Genomic DNA, 13,456 nt, shown 5'->3' on the forward strand with positions numbered 1-13,456 from the left:
CCTTGTCTTTGCGCAAAGCACTCACTGAGATCTAACCCCCACCCTTCTGGAAGACAAACACGGAGGGAGATAAACAGCCCAGCATCTCCTCAGAACATAACGCTGCTCTTTTCCTGCTGTAGATCTAATCACTGACTGCTGCCATTCAGAGCATAGTATGATTTATTGCTGGAAGGAAGGATAGTTTGAAAGAAAAGACATTTAAGGCTGGGTTCACACTATGTTTTTACAATACGGGAACCGGATCGGGCTGGGCGAGAGGAAACCGGGCGCTCCCGTATCCCAGCCAGGCCCGGCCCTTATCTAATTCATTTCAATGAGCCAACTGGAGTCAAACGGTGACTCCGGTCGGCTAATTTTTGAGCCGTATCCAGTTTTGTGACCGGACCTAAAACCGCGGCATACCACGGTTTTAGGTCCGGTCAGAAAACCGGATGAGAGGGTGGGCAAAGTCTAAATTGCATTCCATCTTGAGTAGTCCTAAAATGGATCTTGGGCAGGTTATAATGGCAAACAAGCTTCAAGTACTCTAGTCCCTGGTGGTTAGAGGTGGTTATAACCAAAACAGGGATCCTTTTTAGTATGGGGTAATGAGAATTGTTCCTTTACATATGGGTGTAATGTGATACTAAAATGAAGACCTGGAACTATCATTTCCCTGCCTGCAAACCTACAATGAGACGTATGAGTCCATAGTCCAATGAGAGTTTTCCTTGTCCAAAGGTTACCACAACTAATGGGAAGTATTTGGACACTAAAAGTATAAAAAAAAGTTGTAAAGGATTAACCCTTTAAGGGCCAGGCCAATTTTCACTGTAGGACCAGAGCGTTTTTTGCACATCTGACCACCGTCACTTTAAGAATTAATAACTCTAAAACGCTTTTACCGATTATTCTGATTCTGAGATTGTTTTTTCGTGACATATTCTACTTTATTTTGGTGGTAAATTTTCTTTGTTACTTGCATCCTTTTTTTGGTTAAAAAAAATTCCAAAATTTCATGAAAATTTTAAAAATTTTGCATTTTTCTAACTTTGGAGCTCTCTATAAGGAAAATGGATATTCCAAATAAATGTTATTTTTATTCACAAATACAATATGTCCACTTTATGTTGGCATCATAAAATGGACATACTTTTACTCTTTGAAAAAATTAGAGGGCTTCAAAGTAGAGCAGCAATTTTCAAAAATTTCATGAAAATTGCAAAATCTGAAGGGACAGATGTTACAGAACTACAACTCCCAGCATGCCTGGGCAGTCTGGGCATGCTGAGAGTTGTAGTTTGGCAACATCTGGAGGGCCACCGTTTGGGCACCACTGTAACAGTGGTCCCCAAACCGTGACCCTCCAGATGTTGCAAAACTACAACTCCCAGCATGCCCAGACAGCCTTTGGCTGTCTGGGCATGCTGGGAGTTGCAGTTCGGCCTTCCTAGTGGTTGCCACAGTTAAGATCACATTACTTTCACTTTCATTTCTCCCCCCCACCGTCGATTCCCTACCTGAATCGGGATCTCCGCTGGATGTCTGCGATGATCGCCGGGCACCACGAGTCTTCTCCTCCAGGTAACCGGCCTCCATGGCAATCCACCGTCCTGCTCTGCCATTGGTCAGAATCAGTTCTGACCAATGGCAGGGGATAGGAGGAGATCGCAGCATTGCGACCTCACTCCTACCCTGCAGGATGCTGGGGCCTGTCACTGACAGGGCCGAGCATCCCTATTTTCCGGGTGATCGGGTCACCATAGACACGATCAGCCCGGAATAGGAGAAAATCGCATGTCTGAATTGACATGCAATTTTCTCCGATCGCCGACATGTAGGGGTCACAGGACCCCCCTGGGCGATATGCCGCGATGCCTGCTGAACGATTTCAGCAGGAGTCCAGTTTCGCAACCCGCCCGGCGCGCGGCGGGATGCGAAATTCCCATGGACGTATGAGTACGTGCCTGGTTCTTAAGACCCAGGGCGCAGGGACGTACTCATACGTGCCTGGTCCTTAAGAGGTTAAACATTCTCCATAAACAGCACCGCACCTGTGAACGGGTTGTGTCTGGTTGCGCAGTTTCAGCGCCATTGAAGCAAATACAAAATGCCTAATTTTAGTATATTGGAAACATATGATTCTCCTATACTGTATATACTGTATTTTACCGAAAATACACACATGTGTGTATTAAAATTTCTCATTAAAGAGGTACTCCCCTGGAAAACTTTTTTTTTTTAAATCAACTGGTGCCAGAAAGTTAAACAGATTTGTAAATTACTTCTATTTAAAAATTTTAATCCTTCCAGTACTTATCAGCTTCTATTTGCTCCACAGGAAGTTATTTTCTTTTTGAATTTCCTTTCTGTCTGACCACGGGGCTCTCTGCTGACACCTCTGTCCATTTTAGGAATTGTCTGGAGCAGAAAAGGTTTGCTATGGGGATTTGCTCCTACTCTGGACAGTTCCTAAAATGAACAGAGATGTCAGTAGAGAGCACTGTGGTCAGACAGAAAGGAAATTCAAAAAGAAAAGAGATTCCTATGGAGCAAATAGAAGCTGATAAGTACTAGAAGGATTAAGATTTTTAAATAGAAGTAATTTACAAATCTGTTTAACTTTATGGCACCAGTTGATTAAAAAAAAAATTCCCAGGGGAGTACCCCTTTAACCCCTTAAGGACGCAGGACGTAAATGTATGTCCTGGTGAGCTGGTACTTAACGATCCAGGACGTACATTTACATCCTAATCATAACCGCGAGCATCGGATCATGCGCGGCAGGTCCCGGCTGCTGATCGCAGCCAGGGACCCGCCCGTAATGGCGGACATCCGTGATCCCGCGATGTCCACCATTAACCCCTCAGATGCCGTGATCAATACAGATCATGGCATCTGTAGCATTGCGGTCACTAAAATGAATGATCGGATCGCCCGCAGCGCTGCCGCGGCGATCCGATCATCCAGCACGGCAGCCGGAGGTCCCCTCACCTGCCTCCGCTGCCTTCCCGGCATCTTCTGCTCTGATCTGCCTTCCCGCAGACCAGAGCAGAAGATGACCGATAACACTGATCAGTGCTATGTCCTATACATAGCACTGAACAGGATTAGCAATTGAATGATTGCTATAAATAGTCCCCTATGGGAATTATTAAAGTATAAAAATAAAAGTAAAAAAATCAAGTAAAAAAAATGCAAAAAACCCCCTCCCCCAATAAAAACGTAAATTGTCCCATTTTCCCTATTTCACCTTCAAAAAGTGTAAAAAAATATTTTATATACATATTTGGTATCGCCGCATGCGTAAATATCTGAACTATTTAAATAAAATGTTCATGATATCGTACGGTGAGCGGCGTGAACAGTAAAAAAAAAATCCAAAATAGCTGCTTTTTTCTGACATTTTATTCCAAAAAAATTAATAAAAAATGGAATAAAAGTTTTATATAAGCAAATATGGAATCAATAAAAAGTACAGATCACGGCGCAAAAAATGAGCCCTCATACCGCCGCTTATATGGAAAAATGAAAAAGTTATAGGTCTTCAAATTAGGGGGATTTTAAACGTACTAATTTGGTTAAAAAGTTTGCGATTTTTTTTTAAGCGCAACAGTAATAGAAAAGTATGTTATAATGGGTATCATTTTAATCATATTGACCCAAAGAATAAAGAAGACATGTCATTTTTACCGTAAATTGTACGGCGTGAAAACGAAACCTTCCAAAATAAGCAAAATTGCGGTTTTCGTTTTTAATTTCCCCACACAAATAGTATTTTTTGGGTTGCGCCATACATTTTATGGTAAAATGAGTGTTGGCATTGCAACAGACAACTGGTCGCGCAAAAAACAAGCCCTCATACTAGTCTGTGGATGAAAATATAAAAGAGTTATGATTTTTAGAAGGAGAGGAGGAGTCCTTAAGGCCCAAATGGGCTGAGTTCTTAAGGGGTTAAAGGGGTACTCCACTACCCCAGCATTCGGTACATTTTGTTCCGAACGCTGGGTGTGGGCTGCGGGGGTCGTGATGTCATGGCTTTGCCTTGCCCCCTTGATGTCAAACCACACCCCCTCAATGCAAGTCTATGGGAGGGGGCGTGGCAGCTTCCACACCCCCTCCCACAGACTTACATTGAGGGGGCGGGGTGTGATGTCACAAGAGGCGTGGCCGTGACTTTACGACCCCCGCAGCCCGCACCCAGCATTCGGAACAAAATGTACAAAATGCTGGGGCAGTGGAGTACGATTAAAAGAGATTAAAAGAGAACAAATTCTTTGAAGCATGCAAAACTTGGATACAAAAATAATGAAAGTGCTAAAAGCAACACAGGAAATAGTTGACCAAAAGTGTTTAGCGACTTGAAATAAAAGACTCAGTTCCTAATATGTCTGCAGCGATGTATCATCTGACAAAAGGACATTATGATGTATGATGGGCAGAAAACATATTGTCCTTCAGGTTTAGAAAAAGGACTGTTAAAAAGGGAACTCATCATTAGGATAAGAAGAGACAATATACACTAATGGACATATGGGCATCATATAATTGGGCCCCCTGCTTGAAAACCCTTCGGATCAAAAAGACTGGAGATTCAATGCAAAGTTTGCAGCTTCCACTTTGGAGATGGTTATGTTTTAGATTTTAGTCTCCCATTAGGTACAATGTAATTCCATCTTTCTCCTGTAGTGACCGATGTAGAAGAAATGTGGTATTACATTGTGCCCAAACATTGTTTCCCCCAGAATAAAAAGCGTATTCCATAGAGTTCATTTTGTATTCAAAAGGTGTCAGGATAAGAAAAAACACACATACTCATCTGCCCTTGAACTCTCGCCAATTATGTCAGTGTCAATTACTGAGTATTTCCTTCTCTTGACACATTAAAAATGTTCTCCAAGCCAATTACTAGCCAGAGGAATAACACGTCTCAGTCAGTGATTGGCTAAGAAGGTGTTTCCTATGTGCTGATAGCAGAGCAGGAAGCACAAGTGGGCAGGTAAGTAAGTGTTTTTTTTTTTTTTTTTTTTAAATGTACTGTTTGACAGATGTACTGTATATACTGGTTCTCAACCCATTCCCAAAAAATTGTACTCCATTATTAGAGACATTTTGTAATGATTATAGTATAATTCATATGCTTTACTCTCCCTATCTCCCCAGTCCCCCGATTTACAGGTGACATCTTCTCTAACCGGAGTTGTTTACTTTTCTTCACTATCTGGCCTAGACCGCCATTAAGATTTCTCCCATACAAGACTTCTCCACAGAACCAGTCAAACAAACATTTTAGGCTCCTGCAGTACAATACCCACCTATTTACAAACTCTCCATGTTTATTGTCACACACAGTAATAGTACCCGCTTTGCGTGCCCATAAAGTTGTTAGGCTCCCTCTGTGCCCCCAAATATAGCTGTAGGCCCCCAAACTGCCCCCATATATAGTTGTAGGCCACCATACTGTCCCACTTTGGTGCTCCACTGAAGAGATTCCTCGATATCTTGCAAGGTAATAGAGGTCTACAGATGGTCAAAAAAAAAAAGATCAATCTCTTCCTCCCTACCAACATCTCCCAACTCATAGACCTTTTAAAAAAGAAAGGAAGCCCTGGAAGGGAAAGAATTGTACTGGAGGGGCCCATGACAATGTTAATGATCTGGTCTTTAGCAGGTAGGAAAGGGTTAAATTCGAAAAGCGGGAAATTAGGAGGCGGGGCTAGTGGGGGGGGGTTAAATAGTTTGGGGTGAGGATAGGGGGTTAGCAGTACCTCACAAGCCAGTGAAGATCACTGCCCGCCCACTCTGATGGGGGTTGGAGTTGTTTTGTCATGGCAGCATTAGCAGGAGAAGGTTTTGGAGGCACACTAAAAGAATTGATGGAGGATTTGAGGTTGGTCAGAAAGTTGAGTCTGGGGGTGGTGCCCAGCCTTGTAGTGGTTTCCTTGGACCTCAGGGAGGTTGGGGGCCTCTGAATATGGTGCCACTGGGTCTGGTGCTTCACGGCCAGGGGTAGAGTAGGAGGCCGGAAATGGTTAAATTGTGCTATACCTGCCTCCAGGTCCTTCTGCTGCGGTTCTAGACTCAGGTAATGTTTATACTGTTGATAATCTGTGGTTATTGTATGATGTTCATACATTGGTTATTTATATATTTATGTTAATGTAATTTTGGTTCATAAAATTGGGCTGCTGTGGCCTTTGTACTACCAGCAAGACTCTGTGGTTTTTGGGGGAAAGGAAAATGGTATGGAAAATGGTATGGACTATCCCATTAGTCAAGCAAATTGCCTTTAAAGGGGTAATCCGGATTTATACATTTCACGGCCATGCCCCCTAGTGATGCCACACCACACCCCCTCCATTCATGTCTATGGGAGGGGCGTCACGCCCCCTCCCATAGGCATGAATGGAGGGGGCGTGGTGTGATGTCACTAGGGAGCGTGGCCGTGCCGTCACATCTCCATCCCAGAGGCAGTGCCCGGCACAGAATGCCGGGGGCTGCACCAAGATCGCAGGGGTCCCCAGCGGCAGGACCCCTGCGATCATACATCTTATCCCCTATTATTTGGATAGGGGATAAGATGTATAAAGCCGAAATACCCCTTTAAATATCCTAAGCTAACTCAATTGCTGTAATGTCCTATAAATAGCTTGTTCGGCTTTCTGCTTTCAATTAATTTTTTTGGGCCTTGAAAGGAAAGACTATATTGACTTTCTTCTATCAAGAATGTATTCAATTATTCCTGCTTATCTTAGAGTATGCAAATTCCTTTTAAATTGGATCCTTGAGGAAATACTAGACGCGTTCTTCGCCTCTCTCCTGATGTCCTCTTCCTTAGCTCTAAACCTTTTTTTTGACTTGCACAATTTCCTTGAGTAATTACCCATGAAGATGTCTTCAGCCCATCCCATACCACGGGCACATTTATCATTAGACCAGATTTCCAAAAGTCAATGATGTTAATCCTATAACACTGAATCCATTTTCATTTATATCCCTATCTATACAGTATTAAAGGGGTACCCCACTAGAAAAAAAAATTTTTCAATCAACTGGTGCCAGAAAGTTAAACAGATTTGTAAATGACTTCTATTAAAAAAAATCTTAATCTTTCCAGTACTTATCAGCTCCTGTTATGATCCACAAGAAGTACTGAAAGGATTTAGAGTTTTTAATAGAAGTCATTTACAAATCTGTTTAACTTTCTGGCACAAGTTTATCTGTTTTCCAGGGGAGTACCCCTTTAAGGATTATTGGAGAGTGATCTGAAATGGATTTAGGCCCATATTTAAAGGGTACCTGTCACCAAATAAAACTTTTAATATAGTGTTCCTTGTGTAAGTAGCAGACACTTTCCCATTCACTTGTTTTTAAAATTATCCTTTCGATAGGGGATAAGATGTTTAGGGGCAGAGTACCCCTTTAATGGTTTCTTAAAAAAACGTGTCCCCTATCCACAGATGATTGTTTGATAACAGGGAATGAGATCTCCGGACCCATCCGATCTCTGGGATCTCAATAACTAGGCTGCAGAAAGCTCTGATCCTCACCTTCGGAGGCTTACTCATGTCGGCAGTGATGGCCTGCGTAGCCAAGCACCGGCCACAACAATGCTCGCTTTCAGTCGGTGAGTGTCGAGTATGATTATTGGTGAGTGTCGAGTATGATTATTGGTGAGTGTCGAGTATGTCTCAGAAGATAGGAGCAGGAGCCTTCATCATAGAGAGTCGGGCCCTGTTCTGAAGATAGTGTGGTGGTGGTGGGGGGGGGGGGGGGGGGTCAGGCAGACCCTTTTTTCCTATCCTGTGGATAGGGGATTCGTTTCTATCACTGGATTATGTGGATAGGGTCTCCCTTTAAAGCCTCCTCCAGAAATCCTAGAAATCTTATTCTGCACTTCTTGGATTTATCTTCCAGGTCTTCCAGTTTGGTCTAAATTGCATCCGTATCATTCTTAATTTAATTCACCGTTTTTTAAGGCAGCGGTTACCTTTCTTTAATCCTATTTTAGATTCAATGCTGGATGCTCTATCTTTTACACATTACCCCGGTCTTCCTCCTGTGGATCCAATTCCTCCGTTTCCAATAAAGAGAAATGGGGACTTGATTTAGTTTCATGATATACTGTAGGTATATTAGGGGACCCATGTTGATAAGATTTACTTTTAGGATCATTTCAAGAACGTATCTAACTTATTAGCACTGCTTTTCTCCTTGCCCGGTCTCCCACCGTGTTCAAACCCCTTCAATCGATGATGATTCTCCAGGAATACGACTGATAAGAAGTGTAATATTCTAGCACACTGTAGGAAACAAAATTAATGATCAATATAAATCATTATTTATTACTGCCCTCTTGTATTGTCTCCAGTATTAACACTGCTGAGCAGCTCAAGTGCAGTGGTTCCCCAGTCCCAAGTACCCATTGGTGAACCATTTAAAAAAAATTGTACTCCCCATATTGGCAACATGTTTGTCATCAGTATAGTTGCTGTTTTTCAACCTTATATCCTTTTCTTTACTCTGTATCCTTTACCCAGGTTCCCGGCTTCTCTCACTATCTTCCCAGGACCCCTGACTCACAGGTAGCATCTTCTCTGATCGAGTTGTTCATTTATCCTTTTCTTCCCTATCCAGCCTAGACCGCCAAGACTTATCTCCACAGAACCTGCCAGGCAGACATTTTAGGCTCCTTTCTCCAGGACAATGACCACCTCTGTCCCCATGTGTAGATTAATAGTACCCGCTTTGTTCCCCCATATAGTAGTTAGTCCCCCTTCTGTACCCCACATATTTGTAGGCCCCCATACTGGCATTATATAGCAGTAGGCTGTCCCAATACATTACTACCCTCTCTGTACCCCCATATAGTTGTAGGCCCCCACAGTGCCCCCATATGGTTGCAGACCCCTTCGGTTCTCCACTGCTTCTCCAGTCAGAGGACCTACCAATGTGATGATATAGTAGGAGGTTCCTGGTCTATAGGAGCAGTATAGCACCAAAGTTGATGCAGACGTTACAGACCGAAGCAGCCTGGTGCCCATGCTTTACCACTGTTGTCCTCCTGCTCCGCTCCATGGTGCAGTGACACCAGCTAGTACCAGCAGCCACTGCTCTCTTCTCTTACCCTCTCTTCTCGTGCCCTCAACCACATTGAGATCAGGTTTAGAGGCAATTTTTTGGATTTGGATTTTTTGCCATACCCCTAGGAGAACTGCTAAGTACCCCTGGGTGTGCCTGTACTCCAGGTTGGGAACTGCTGATCTAGTGTCTTAGTACAATGGTAGTGAAAGCTGTCTTACATCACCCTATAACTGATGCTTTCTCAGATAAGTTCCTTTCTTGCTCCTTGTGCAAAGTTTCCTACTGTAGCTGAATCTTTACAATTATGAAATGTCACATTTTGAAGAAATGTAATCTCTCTTAAGAAAGCTGTCCTTCCTCTTCATCGTGGTCTCCATTCGTAGTTTGGGATTCCCTCTATCAAAAGTATTGCAAGGAGGACACAATCTGTGTCTTCCCTGTACTTCCTAATATAGAGAACTGTGGTTATGGTGACCTAATACCCAGGTGCCAGTAGGTTGTGACCTACTTGTCACCCTGCACCCTTGGATATGCTATAAGGCTGTTTTCACAGATTGTGGGACCACAACTAATTACCCCATGTGTTTTTGCAGTGAATGAGCAAAATCTCTGTAAAAAAAAGAAAATTTGCATTTTACCACAATTTTAATTTTTTTTTTAACATGAGTTGGGTCATTTGCAGCAGAAGCGCATGTGGTTAATAGTTGTGGTACAGAAGCTTAAAGGGGTATTCCGGGCAAAAACATTTTATCCCCTATCCAAAGGGGATAAGATGTCTAATCGCGGGGGGCTCGTTGCTGGGATCCCCAACGATCTTCCTGCAGCACCCGCATTCTATGCGGGGACTGCGTCACTAGTTTTGGTAACCTCCGGGTGCGGATGCTGCAGCAAGATCATGGGGGGTTCCAGCAGCGGGCTCCCCGCGATCAGACATCTTATCCCCTATCCTTTGGATAGGGGCTAAAATTTTTGCCCGGAATACCCCTTTAAACATTTGTGAGAAAAGGGTCTCATCTCTGAGACCCCATCGGAATAACAAAGAAATGTTCATCTGCTTTACTATTGGAATAAGTGTATTGGTGTCCATGATTGTAGGAGCAAACCGAGCGAAGAGGAACCCATAGCGAACTAGCATATGACAGGGTTTTGACTGGGTCCCCTCCTAGCTTTTGGGTAAGGGGGTGGTTAGTGATGGGGCATGGGAGTTTTTTGGGGCCCAGTCACTTTAAGAGGGTTCTGGCAGGGCAGGGGATGCTAGGGCTAGGCAGGGGTTAAAAGTTTAGGGGGAGGATTGTAGGGGTTTATGAGAGGGATCAGAAAAGGAGGAGCTTCCAGTCAGCAGGAAAAGTGGAAAGAAGAAGGTCCCTCCCACCCTCCATGTTTTTTAGATCTTGGGGTTCTTGCTGTATTTATTCGGAGTATAGTGGAAAATGGAGGAGCGGTTTTGACAACTACAGTTGGAATGGGCCTCCTGGTGGTGGTTCTGTGCCCCCGGAGATGTTAGGAACATGCACTGGGCACAAGGGTGCCCTTGAGTTAGGTGGATGCATCCAAGGGCAAGAGATTATTAGTGCATGAGGTAATTTTTGGAACTAATATTTATTTATATGGTTGAGTCCTCCAGTGGCCACATGTGGTAACTGAGGCCAATGGCTTGGGGTATGCTCAGGTTACCTCCAATGATAAAAGTGTGTCCCATAATTAGAAAAAAATTTAAGTGAAAATGCATTCCTGGTGTCCAGTGTGGTTTGATGCGTGCCGATTTCCTGCTTCTACCTGTGTAAAAGGAAGAGAAATATATATAAATAAAAACTAGTACCAATAACGTACATCGAGGGTCAGTAGAAGCAAGCTAGTACACCTATCACAGAGGAGATCAAATAAGTCATGGATTACAGATTTTATGACTAATCTTAAATTCTACATTCAAGCCCGCTGTTTAAGGGAGCTCAAGGTGTAGATCCACTTGAGTTCCCTTCTCTTTAGGTGACTGATACAGGAACCTCCCTTTTTCAATGGAGGAACGTGGTCTATAAGCATGAACTGGAGGTCTCTTTCGGTATGTCCAAAATCATTCAAATGTTTAGCTTCTGGAAGGTCTCGTCTCTTTTTTCTTATAGTGTATCGATGATGGTTTATCCTTGCTTTAAATCACACATTGTTTCCCCCACATACAAAAGTTTGCTGAGGCCCCATAGGACGTAAATTACGAATGTGGTATTACAGGTAAGATAGTGTCTGATTTTGTATTCCAATCCTGTAGTGGGATGTTTAAATGTGTTGCCTTTCTTCATCAGAGGGCAATTCACGCAAGACCTGCATGGGAAGGATCCATAATTTGCACTTGTTATAAACCATTGCTGGGAACCGGTAGGGACACATCTGCTCTCACTAGACGGTCTCTCAAGTTCCCAGATCTGCGATATGCCATAATGGGGGGAGAATTAAACTCACTGACTTTCTCGTAGCCATCTCTCAGGATATGCCAGTGTCTCTTAAGGACCCCTGACAGCCTGCCAGACAGTCACGAGAAAGTTCACACAAAGACAATGCATGGGAGGCTTTCATTACTTTTTCTTGAAATGCTTGTCTAGTGTTCATTTAGATGTAGAACCTTGTGTTTACTTAGTTCTATGAGGTGTTGGGATAACCTCGCTATGCAAAGTTGGACACCATCTTATCAAGAGCTGGCTCCAACTTATCGCTGTAACTGATTATCCTTTTTGTTTGTAGCATCTGGCTGGTAGGTAAAGAATTTAACATAGGTTTGGGATGCTGGCTATCGTACCCAAGGATGGAATCACTGTCAGTAAGTTTGATGAACAAATCGGTGCGTAGGCAGCATCCCTTTATCCGGACCACTGTGTCCTAGAACTGAACTGATGTTGGTGAATGAGTAACTGTGAATTGAATGTTGGGGTGTATGGCATTAAGGTATTCATGGAAACTAAGAAGTTGTGACTCACTGCCGGACCAGACTAGGAAGATGTCATCTATGTACCGCCACCACCCCAGCACATGGCTGAAGTGGTGGTACACATAGACGGCATTCTCCTCTAAACGGGCGACGAAAACATTCGCGTACGTTGGCGCAACGTTCGTCCCCATTGCTGTGCCGACGCGTTGCACGTAGAACTGCTCATTGAACTTGAAGTAGTTCCTGGTGAGAACTTTCTCCAATAAGTCAACCAGCAGCTGCGTGTTCCCTTGGAAATTAATTAATGATCGCATCTCTGACTGCTCTTATACCCCCATCATGGGGGATGGATGTGTATAAGCTAACAATGTCCAGGGATGATAAAATGGCACCATCAGGAACAAAGATAGTCTGTATTTTATGCGATAGGTGTACTAGTTTTCTTCTACTGACCCTCGATGAACGTTATTGGTACTAGTTTTTATTTATATATACTTCTCTTCCTTTTACACAGGTAGGAGCAGGAAAACTGCACGCATGAAACCACACTGGACACCAGGAAAGCATTTTCACTTACATTTTTTTCTAATTATGGGACACACTTTTATCATTGGAGATAACCTGAGCATTACCCCCAAGCCATTGGCCCCAGGTACATATTAACTATGTACAGCTATAAGCAAAGATGGGTAAGTGGACCCCAAGATGTAACCTACCAGTGAGAGCGAACAGTGATATCGCCACCCGTCTGGATATGCCAATCGGGCTAACGTCAGACCGGATTGTCGTTTGGAACGGGTCCCCGCTCTGCATGACACATGCTCCCAAATAAAAGGTGCATCTCCACCCCCACGATGCGCTGGCACAACCAGTTGATGGCGGAATACGTAGTATACATGATGCATGACAGAAAGGTATTGCCAGGCTCCAAGATGGCGCACGTCCTAAGAAGTTGAAGAGGACGCATGCGCAAGGTTCACACAGTGATTTTTGTTTATACTACGTCACTTCCCTTCCGGGACTAGAAGGACCGGGCTCATGGTTTCACTGTATGCCCCGTGGTGATCCTGTATGTTCCAGTGATAGACATGCATGCCGAAACCCCTCCTCCTCCTGTGATGAAAGGTAAACCTTATTATCACAGCCACCTGCACTATAATAATGGATTATGTACATACGGACTTTCGTGTGAGTTTGGTTCATATGCTGTAGGTCTCTTATGAATATGCTGTGTATGTTATATGGCCCGCATCATGTGATCATGTCACTATACCGATATGTTTATTGATTATAATTAATTTGTGTCACTAATTGTACATCACCTGTATGCTATATATATACTCCGCACTTTGTACTCGTCACTGCTTGACGAAGGCCGTGTGAGACGGCTGAAACGTGATGTTTGGTGCATAAAGCCACACATTATTCACAAATTTTCAGAGTACTGCTGACTTTCTTTACTGGATTTATTGG

Source organism: Hyla sarda, chromosome 9 (assembly GCF_029499605.1).
Source record: "Hyla sarda isolate aHylSar1 chromosome 9, aHylSar1.hap1, whole genome shotgun sequence".
Classification (NCBI taxonomy): Eukaryota; Metazoa; Chordata; class Amphibia; order Anura; family Hylidae; genus Hyla; species Hyla sarda.